Consider the following 11,291-nt stretch of genomic DNA (forward strand, 5'->3'; position numbering starts at 1 on the left):
AAAAAAAAAAAAACCCAGTTCCTTGTAGTAAGAAACTCCATAGATGAAGATAGAAATAACACAGGAGGCATGAGAACGCATTCGAGGGGATTACAATATATTAAATATGAAGTAGAACAATAATGTGACTGATACAGGACCCCTAACCATGAACCAACATCCCCTATATCCCTTTTTATATGGAGGTACAAAATCATTTTTTAATAAATAGTATTACACCCTATGCCGGCTGAAGTTCTTCTAGTCTCTTGCCTACTACTACCTCAAAAGGAAATGAAGTCATCGTAATAAGCCTATTGTAATATAAAAGCTAATGTTTTACCATGACATGTTCTGTGAACTCTAAGAAAAAAAAAATATCCTATAAAGATAGTTAACTCCCACATTCCCTACCACTGTTGGGAGAGGAAGGATGACAAACAGGGAGAAGTGGAATTAGAGAGAAAAATTGAAGAAATCTCCCTCACTTCCAAATTAGGCAGGCTCACCAACCAGTACAATCCTCTGCTGCTCTCCATCTCCCTCCCTTCACTGGCTGCCCCAAGCATAGCTAAGGTCTGAAACCATGGATATAATATAGAAACTACAAATTACATTTTTCTAACTTTACTACTAGTCAAGATATTATAATCAATTATACTTTAAAAATTATAAAAATCATTTTAAAAACTAGCTTATGAAATGTAGACAAGTCATTTAATAACTTTGGTATGTTGTTACAGTTAGATGGTAAATATTGTTTTTGCTATAGGCAAATTTATGCTGGCTGTAGGTATTAACGGGATATGATATCTCATTTAAGGGATATGATATAAATAACCAGCCATAGGGCTGGCCGAGTGGCTCAGTTGATTAAGAGCTCGCTCAAGAGTTTGAGCTCTGAGCAACAGCGGTTCGAGTCCAGCCCGAGCTGAGCAGCCGCTGAGCTACCAATAGGTAGCAGGCTGGCTCAGCTAAAAATAATAATAATAATAATAAATAAATAAATAAATAAATAACCAGCCATAAAATTACTAAAAATTTAAAATTCATTCATGGTTCATTAACAGTCTTGACTAAATAAGACTACATAGACACAAAACAAGTTCATTTTAGTTGTATGTTTTAGGTAAATCAAACAAAATAATCTCATTTTCATTTTACTTTTGTACATTTATAATCAGAAAGTTATAGCATTTAAAATTCATATCGCAGGCCGGCCGAGTGGCTCAGTTGGTTAAGAGCACAAGTTCTGAGCAACAGGGTCGCTGGTTCAATTCCCACACGGGCCAGTGAACTGCATCCGAGCTGAGCTGCTGCTGAGCTGCCAACAGGTGGCAGGATGGCTCAACTGGTGAGAGCACGTGCTCCTAACAACAGAGTTGCCAGCTGGGCTCCCACAAGGGATGGTAGCTACACCCACCCGCAACTAAGATTGAACACAGCACCTTGAGCTGCGCAGCCGTGAGCTGCCAATGGGCAGCCGGATGGCAACTGGACTTGGAGCTGAGCTAGCTGCACCCTCCACAACTAAGACTGAAAGACAACAACTTGGCTGTTCCCCTTCCCCACTTCCCCAATAAAATCTTTAAAAAAAAAAAATGAGAATACTATAACAAAGGCAAGTTTGAACTATACAATACATCAATACTAGCCTTATATTGGTATAATTTATCAATTAAGAAAAAAACTTAAAATTTAAAACATATTTTCCCTTCATGTCATTTTCTTACCCCAAAAAACTACCACAAAAAGATAGTTTTTTTAAAAGTGGATGAGTGTGGATGAGGTTTTTGCAAACAAAGTCTTTTAAAAAAAAGCAAATGAAATTAACCCTATAGCTGTTTTCTATAAAGAGTAAAACTCTTATATTGAAATATATGGCATAATCCCATAGGCTCTCTTCACTCTTCTTTCATTAAAAAGAAAATGTACAGTATCATATAAAATTTACATGGGTTATAAGTTTAGACTACTTTAGAGACTGATGTAAAGTCATTTCATCAAGGAGAAAAAAACCTATGTCAGGTGAATGATATGGTTCACGGTATTAATTATTCCAAAGCAAAAACAGTGGAATGATGGAGAGTGGTTGAAGAAGGGGAGCTGTAGACAAGAGAGTAGAATGTAGAGAGAAAGTAAGGTTGAGACTTGAGACTAATCTGTTAAATATATCTTAAATGCATACACATCCCCATATCATTTCCTTCGGTTGGGAATTTTTAAAAGGTTTTTTAAAAATCAATTGTAGGGCCGGCCGAGTGGCACGTTGGTTAAGAGTTGGCTTGGGAGCTCCGGCTCTAAGCAGCAGGGCCCCAATACGGATCCCACATGAGGGCCAGTGAGCTGCGCCCTCTACAGCTAAGATGCTGAACAACAGCTCGACCAGGAGCTGGGTTGCCGTAAGTCCACTGCTACAGTGTTAAAGACTGCAGTGGGGCTGCAGTGGGCTGCAATGGGGCTACCATGAGTGGCCGGCAGCCAGCGTGAGCGGCCAGCAGCCAGCATGAGATGCCATGAGCTGCCATGAGTGGCCGTCCAATGGCTGGCAACTGATCTACCTCAGCCGGGAAGAGAGCAATGATCACAATACCAACATGGGCCAGTGAAGCGACGTCCTTCACAACTAGACCAAAGAACAAAAGGAAAGCAACTTGTCTGTTCCCCTTCCCCAATTCCCCAATGCTGTTCCCTCCCCCAATTCCACTATAAAATATTATAAACATAAATAAAAATCAATTGTAAATATCTTTTGCTTTTAAACATGTTTAATTGTCTCATTATAACAAACTACAATTTAATAACCATTCAAACTGCAAAAAAGAAACCATATACTTTATGGTACAGAAATACAAGCCAGAGAATCATTGAAAGGAGAACCAAAGGGAATCTTGTATTGGTCCTCTCTAAATGCTACACCTACTATACTACTGTTGACTATAGAAGACTGGAAGTGGGTATCTATCTAATCAGAAAAGTACCAAAGGTACAATCAGTATTGATTGATGTAGGGTATAAAAGTACTATAACAGTAATACTTGTAGTTTCAGAGTTGTTTAGAATCTTAGTTTTGCTCTATTTTTAAGTAAAGAATTTTATTTACATGTTTATATTTACTCTTATGATTATAAAATGGAGACTCTTTTACTTTTATAAATGTGCTATAATAGGAAATGGGTATACTTACCATTTAATTAAACCAAGAGATTTACTAAATGCAGGTTACAGTAAACCAAAAATAACCATTAAAAATGGTAAAAGATTCATAAAAATATCTGGCATGTCTTATAAAACTTTAATTTATAGCATTAACCACTTAATATGGTAAACACCTCACTATTCTGTATTTCACAGATATTGTCATTCTTTCCAAAGAATCTACTTTATCTTATCAACATTGAGATTCTATTTACATAATGAACAGCAATAAAGAACACACAGCACAATCACTATCCTCAGAAAACTAAATATTCTAATTATTTTAATATATGCATTACCAATTTCTAGCCTTGAATTTAAAGAATATGTGAACTGTGAGAAGTAAATTTACATACGTAACTGATTATACAGTTTAGAAATCTAAATAAAGTGCCACAGACCAAAAAAATAACTGCTTCATATATTCAAAGGCACAAATTCAATTTAGTAGATCGGCTGGACTCACTGCACTATATTGTAGGAGACAGAGGTTAAGAAGTGACCTTGGGATCCTGCTCTCCAGATGTCTCAAGGGTCCATTTCTTTATTGGAAGTATCTCTATTTTTTATAAATACCTAGATTACTATACAGTTGATATCTTTGTTCATATAGGATTCTAGTTGAAGCTTTTTTTGAAATTTTAGGACTGTGTATACTAAATGAAAAATTTAAGAAGCAACATGCACAAAAGGTCAAGATACACTCCTTCCCTTCTTACTGCATTGCACAAGAAGGTTAAGAAACTACTATCACACGCTCTAAGTTTTGGAACATATTTTCAGAAATTTCAAATGAGAAATTCAATAAACCTTAAATATGTACTTTATGTTATTTCAGATCATGAAAATTCTAACTAATTTATAATACACAATATATATACTCCACAAAGAACTATACACAGATATATGCCCATATCAATTCCCTTACTCTTTTAATTAAAATTTTGTTTTCTTCTGGTCATAAAAATCTGTTTTTGCATGTTTGAAAAATTCAAACATATATTAAGCTATGCTTTGCTTTGGCACTAGCTCCCCCTCCAGACCAATCTACTAATACAACTGCACTTAAAAAAAATAAACAAGGAACACAAGTTTTTCCAAGCCACTAGCAAATTTCAAATTTCATCACTTTTAGAGGCATTCCAATTCCTTAAACTAGTTAAAATCTGCAACCAAGCACTGCAGAATCTAATCAGAATTATTACTTTTTTAATTCCATACTTCTCAAACAAAACTGCCTTGTAGGAAAATAACTTCAAGTGACCATTACTTTAAGAATATCTTAAAATACAATCTCTATAGTGCTGTTTTATAGAAACTATTCTGAATCACTATCCTAATAAACCAATATATACTCTTCATGTTAGCTCACCACTTGATCAAAGACACATTTTTGCATCTGCTTCTGCAGTCTATGAAACTTTCATTCCAGCTGTTCAGCTCTTCAATTCAAGTAGAATTCTCAATTTGTAAAGCAACAAAAGGAAAACCCATGCCTCCAAAACCACCCTCTGTTCCTTACAGCCAATTAATTTCTAACTCCCTGCATTTTCACATACTAAACTGTAAAATCACAATTTCAAATGTTTGAATTCCCACCTTATCCTTACTATTGTATTTATAAATCAAGTAATCAAGACTTTCTATACATATTTTACAGTATATTTCACAGGGATAGCAACATACAGGGCCTTACTATTTGACATAGCATTTTACGTCATTTTTAACATTTTAAAGAAAACAATACAACTTATTCCTCTCTCCTAAAATGTTTTCTATATGATGCACCCTTTAAAAGAATTGTGCATAAAAACATGAACTTTAAATTTAACCAAGAAAACAAATATGCACTTAATCCCAGGAATAACAAGAAAAAAAAAAACTAGTACAATGAAACCTTGCCTACAGAGAGCCAAGTCAAAGTTCAGTCAGCTAACTTGTGATGAGTTTAATGCTAAACAGATTTTTTAAAAAAGAAAAAGAAAAAACTCTTGCTGAAATTTGTTCTGCGTTACCTTGAGGTTTGGAGTTATCTACTGGAGATTCTGGCTTTCTAGGTCCACCTTCTTGAGTTGGCTCAAGTCAACTGTAAATTAATTCAAACATGGAAAGTAGCAACCTCTCTCAGTCTTTATCCAAGGCCTCAATCAAAAGGGTAACATATGGCAAAACGCTAAAAGCTCATCAAGGATAAACCCTAATCATGACACTGTCATTTAACTTAGGAAATACACTGCGTCTCTGACGTTGTGTGTGGCTGAAGATTGCAATCCCCACAGTGAGAGAACAGGTGCTGCGTCCGTCCGACAACCCACTCACTCTTGCAGGACAAACCTCCTTTAACTAACAAAGATGAACTCATTTAACCTTATCAAATAAGTTTAGATACTCAAAACCTGCCAGCTCATCATTTCCACATCAAATGGGGGATGCAGGGGCTCTCACGCCGTTAAGTGTCCTGGCATTGGCCCCTCGCCGAGAGTGGGTCTTTGTACGGGTCCACTCCCTGATTTCTAGCCCGAGAACTCCCCTCTCGAAAGCCCCTAACGCACAGGCATCCTCCTCCCCACAGCCCATGAACAGGGACCCCGTTGCTGACGAAAGAGCAGGTAGACATGGAGAAGAGGAGAGGGACACCTCCCACCCCGCCCCCATCCCTTCTCCTCTCCTCGGCTTCGGCCCCTGCCCTAAGCAAGGATGCGCGACGCCGAGGGCAGCAGCGGCGACGCCGCTCCGCGTCCAGGTCCGGACGGCGGGCGCCCCTCACCCCCCAGCCCGCGCCCTCCGGTCCGTTCAAAGGCACCCGCCAGAGCGTCCCGAGGGCTCCCTCCCCACTTTTCCCGGAGCTGCTGGATAAGCAGCAGCAGTTGCAGCAACAGGCCTGGGGATCGCCTGGGGGAAAAGGGCAGCGATAGCCTCCAGTCACATCCCCAGAGCCTCATCAGATCGCGCGCTTGCCCAGCCACAGACTCCGAGGCTCGCGGGGCCCGGCCCCCAAACGCCCCCTTACCCGAGGCGGGAGCAGAGGCGGTCTCCGCCGTTCCCCAGTCGCCGCCGCCACAGCCCTCAGCCGCAGCTGCTCAGCGTTGGGGGAGTGGGAGGGGTGGCTGGGTGGAGGATGCTACTCCCGACTGAAAGGAGAGGAAGAAACGGAAACAGGAACCACCGCCGCCGCCGCTTAACGGAGCCTTCGGCGCCAGTGACTGAGGGAGAGCGCGAGGCGGCGCGAGCCCGGCAGTCGCTGACAGCGCGAGACCGAGCGCGAGCCGGGTCCCGGGCGCGCGACCCCGAGCAGCGCCGGCTCCATTCCGCGAGGAGAGGAAGGGGACGGGTTGACCGGGGGCTGGGAGGGGACGGCGGGGGGCGGGGGCCTGCAGCAGAGGGAACCCGGCCACTTGGGTCGGCCGAAGATAACGCGCGCACGCGCCGGAGCGGCTCTGACAACCAGCGCAGGCGGGGAAGCCCCGGCTAGCGCAAGCGTGCGCGCGCGAATGGGGGCGCGCGCCCCTCAGCGTTCCAGACTTCTGGGAGAGGGCGCGCATGCGCCGGCCGCTGCCACCTACAGCGACCCTGGCATGTGCTAGGGCTTCTCCCCGCCCCCTTCTCGCTGCGCCCTTGGTTAGCGTAGCCGCAGCATCCACAGCCAGGCAGATCCGCGAGCCACAGCGGGACCGGGAGACTTCCAGCAGGGCAGCAGCTGCGCGCACGGGCGCCGGCTCCAACACAAGCGTAGGCCGCCCTCTACCGCCTGAAGGCCGGAGGCTGAGGGGGGCGCGAGTGTAGCCGGACTCCCCACTCCCGGGAGCGCCACCTCCAGGGAATGCCGTGTTCTCGACCGCCAGGAATGGACCAGCCTGTGCCAGTTTAACCCGCAGCCCTAAGGAGCACTGGTACTGGAGATTGGAAGCCTGTTCTTGGCTACTTGTTAGGGGTGATTGCTGCTGCTCAGTCCCTGCAGGCAGGTCTGGCCGCTCTTCTGCAGTTTGCAACGCGAACTGATGCCATAGAATGGCATCGCACCCACATGCGACTAACGAAGCCCTACTTTATGAGGGCTGTGTTTCCACATTCGCCCGGACATAAAGGTCTCCCACGAGGGCCTGAGTTCGATGCCTGGCCTCTCCCCCTACCGCGGCTGCGACAGCCTCTCTGAAGCGGAAGTTTATTCAGTACGGGAAAAAGAACACGGGACGGGGGGGTGTAGGGGCTTTTCCTTAGAATGCTTCCTACCCGCTCAGACTCGGGAAATTCCTGGCGCCCGCGATGCAGAGCAGTGAGCCGAAGAACTAGCACATACCAGCCCAGACGGCAAGCTGAGACCGAGGATCTGAGCGCGCTGCCCCCGCACACAAAGTAGTCGCGGGCTAAGGGGTGCCACGGTGGCCAATCAAGGACGCGAGTTGCGTGAGTGGAGTGCGAGCCGACCAATCAGAGGGCGAGACGATGAGCTTCCCGTACTGAACTCTTCCCTGTGCCTCGGGACCCAGATCCCAAGTCTAGAGTGCAGTACCTCGGAAAAGCGAAATGGTGACCCAAAGACAAAAGTTATCACTCTAGACATGAGTATTTTTAAGTAAATGCCTTGGGTACTTATCCTAGAGCAAATAGCGGCGGCCATTTAGATGCTGAGTGTGAAAAGAATCACAGAAAAGATACTTAAGAGGCAGTGGGCTGCCAAGACTGCAATCTGCTTAATAGTCATAAATTTACAGTATTTGAGACCGTCTTATAGGCCAGGAACAGTATTACAAATATAATACTGCTGAGTCAAAGAAGAAAAAGTTCCCTGTCCTTCAAGAAGCTCAGCTTCTGGAGGGAGATTTGCTGAATCTTGTGACTGGTATTCATTGGCAGCCCTTTAAACAAAAGGATTTCCACGAAGTAGTTTACAATTATTTTTATGAATATCTCCCCGTAAGAAGGAGAAATTCAGAGAACAGTACAGTGACTTATCTAAGGTCACACACAAAAATATACTAGCAGAGCCAAAATTATGTTCCAGGTCAGAGAGCTTTGTCATCAATGCATGGTTGCTATCCTCCACTAAAGAGGTTTCTGCACTAAGCTTATAAACAGAAGAAAATTCTGTTATACAGGCTACAGGCTTTGGTTGTTGGAAACAAACAAATTTTAGGCTTATGCCATAGAAAGATGGATTAAAGGCCAAAGTCTTATCAGTCACACTGTAGATAATTTTTAGAAGGCAGATGTGAAGTGGATATTTGCTTTTTAGTTTAAACAGCTTTAAAAAAAGAAACTTAGCAAGCATGTTTAACTTCAAAGCTCGCCTTGTATACTTCAAGATCCCAAATTCAAAGCTTTACTTTACACTTGCCTCAAAACATCCTGTTTTTTAATCTGGTCTTCATTTTTCCTTTCCAAATTAAAATATTTACCTTCTCTGCCTCCTGCTCAAAAAGAAAAAAAAAAATCTGTCCAAGGAATGTTTGTCCAAGATTTGTCCAATGCATTTTTATAAAATATATTAAAATGCCAAATAACTGGTGTCGCTAGCATATACTCAGAAACTACAGTAGTTCTTCGGCACTTCCAATTGAGCTCTGTTGAGTCAATGTGCTTCTCAGCCTGTGACAGAACACTTATCAAGGCCCTTTCCAGGACATTCCCAGGATTTGTCTGCCACCTCAGAACTAACTGGAAGTATCAGTTAAACAACTGACTTTTGAGAACAAGTCTTTACACATTAAGTTCCAGGCCAATAATAAATTTACAGAAAATTCACAACAGTCCCAGCTTTTAAAAAACACATTTCTTTTACTCTCTCTAGAGAGGATTATTACTGAAACTGCCTTTCTCTTGCCAGATTAATTTTCTGAGCCAGAAAGTATTCCCAAAAGGTTCTACACATCAAGACATCTCTGTCAAAGGATGTTTTCTCCACAAGCGCCAGCCGTCCTCTCTGCTGCTACGCCCTCTCACTCTCTCTTCTCACCCCAGCTGTCTGACTCTGCCTCTCATCACTCCTAGTTTCAGGTATTTGCTTAAGAAAGTGGAAGTGTTCCACCACTTCCTCCACCCCTCCCTCATTAACTAGGCTTTAGACCTAATTTTGCTTATGCAAAAACTTGAAGATAAGTTCTGCTCAACAAAACACTGTACGGAACATTTTTCATGACATTTTATACTGAGAACTAATAGAACCTTGTCAGTACATCATATTCTTTTACACAGCCTGGGTCAAATTCTTAGTCTCCAACCAGCGCTGTAGGGTTTTGCGGGTACGGCAAGGAGAAGTCAACCAGTAGACAATAGGAAAATATCAAAATGAAAGTTAAGTGAGTACCCGAGTAGCCATTTTATTGAGATTAGCTAGATCGAAGTAATGAACTTGAATTTCAAAAGTTGTGAACATTCTTGTAGGAACTAGTTTGAAATATACTACCATTTTATTAATGACTATAGTAAAAAGACTAGCCAATGTGTAATATTGCTGAGTGCCAGGCCCCATGATAAACTCTTTACCTCCATCATTTAATTCTCAAATCAACCCTTTAAGGTAGACCCTTTAATTACCATGGGGAGATTTGTGGGGTCACAGAGAAGGGTTGAGGAGGCTCTCAGGTGGTTCAGCAGTAGCCCCTTACCAAATAGTTTAGAAATTTTTTCATCTCTACCAATGTAGACCAACCAGACAGATGTCAGCCCTGGAAACACTCCTAATAGTTTTTAATTGTTCTTGTTTTCTAATTGTTGCTCCAGCTACATTTTACTTAGAGGATTCCATTTTGCAGTAAATCATCCAAAGGACAGCACTGTTATTGCTATATGCAATAAGATATGACCTTGAGATAATCATTTTACCCATTTGGGCCTTAGTTTTCTCATCTGTTGGGTTGTCGGAAAAGTCATGACACATTTTTGCAACGAAAAACATAGAAAAAAATACGTCATGACTTTTCCGACAACCGAATATAAAATAAAGGATTGGACTAGATAAGTTTTAGTTGTTTGCCAGTTCTAAACTATAAATCTAGCCAGCTTGATGGCAACTACAACAATGAAATATGGAAAAACAGTCTATATCTTCAATAAATGTTTTAAGTCACCTTTGAGCCAACTCCTTAAATAGAAACTGTCTATCTACACCCACTCATTAAAAGAGCCAGAGCTAATCTTTCCAATCAGAAGAGTCAATGAAGTGATTGATTTAAAGTCTGATAAAACGAGCCAAGCTATCCCTCCCTATGACTTGCCTCCATGGCTGTAATTTCTTTCTTCTCCTTTGGGATAAAGTACCATATAGTTCACACTGTTGATTTCTTATTCAACATCCACTCTTATATCTTCTTTATTCATAGAGTGGCTTGTTTTGTTTTTGTTTGTTTTTTAGGTAACCATCCAACCTCCATCTACAAAAGGGCAACTCAGTTAGCCTGAGTCAATCAGTAAATGAATTCTCTGGTATGGTAGGGATTTGTAATGCTTACCCTGTCTTTCCAGGCATGTACAGAGATGACATTTTCAAGTGTACATCCCTGCCACCCCCCCCCACCCTTGTAATTGGGTGGATCATGTAACTAATTGTAGCCCCTAGTCTATAGTAGATTGTGGGTAGAAGCGGTATGTGTCACTTCCACGTAAAATATTTAATTGCAAGTATAAGTTCTTTTTTTTTTTTAAAGATTTTTATTGGTGAATTGGGGGGATGGGAACAGTGCTGGGGAATTGGGGGAAGGGGGACAGACAAGTTGCTGTCGTTTTGTTCTTCAGTCTAATTGTGGAGGATGTTGCTTCACTGGCCCAAGTTGGCACCATCATTGCGCTCTTCCCGGGTGAGGCAGATCAGTCGCCGGCTTCTGGACGGCCGCTCACTGCGGCTGCTGGCCGCTCACGCTGGCTGCTGGCTACACACGGTAGCCCATGGCAACCCACTGCCACAGGGACTGCAGCCCACGCCATTCCCGGCGACTCACAGCAGCCCAGCTCCAGGTTGAGCTGTTGTTCAGCATCTTAGCTGTAGAGGGCAGTGTCACTGGCCCTCATATGTGGGATCGGAACCGGGGCCCTCTGGCATCCCAAGCGAGTTCTTAACCATCGCGCCACTCGGCCGGCCCGCAAGTATAAGTTCTTACAGTTTTTATTCTTCTCCAGCC

At 42.7% G+C, this 11,291-nt stretch overlaps 1 protein-coding gene across 9 annotated transcripts in view; it reads right to left on the bottom strand.

The window, feature by feature from the left end:
• Positions 1 to 8,582, bottom strand: part of FUT8 (fucosyltransferase 8) — a 205,621-nt gene extending 197,039 nt beyond the window's left edge. For 6 of the 9 annotated variants that reach the window (XM_019641369.1, XM_019641357.1, XM_019641368.1 and 3 more), the window contains exon 1: positions 6,188 to 6,392. The gene's annotated coding sequence lies outside the window, so the exon portion shown is untranslated. Of the gene's footprint in view, positions 1 to 5,192; positions 5,264 to 6,187; positions 6,393 to 7,407 lie in introns of those variants that run through there. The other 3 variants (XM_019641361.1, XM_019641363.1, XM_019641366.1) reach the window with 2 other exon arrangements.
• Between the last annotated feature and the right edge of the window lie 2,709 nt (positions 8,583 to 11,291).

This window comes from Hipposideros armiger, unplaced genomic scaffold, assembly GCF_001890085.2.
Source record: "Hipposideros armiger isolate ML-2016 unplaced genomic scaffold, ASM189008v1 scaffold_59, whole genome shotgun sequence".
In the NCBI taxonomy this organism is placed as follows: Eukaryota; Metazoa; Chordata; class Mammalia; order Chiroptera; family Hipposideridae; genus Hipposideros; species Hipposideros armiger.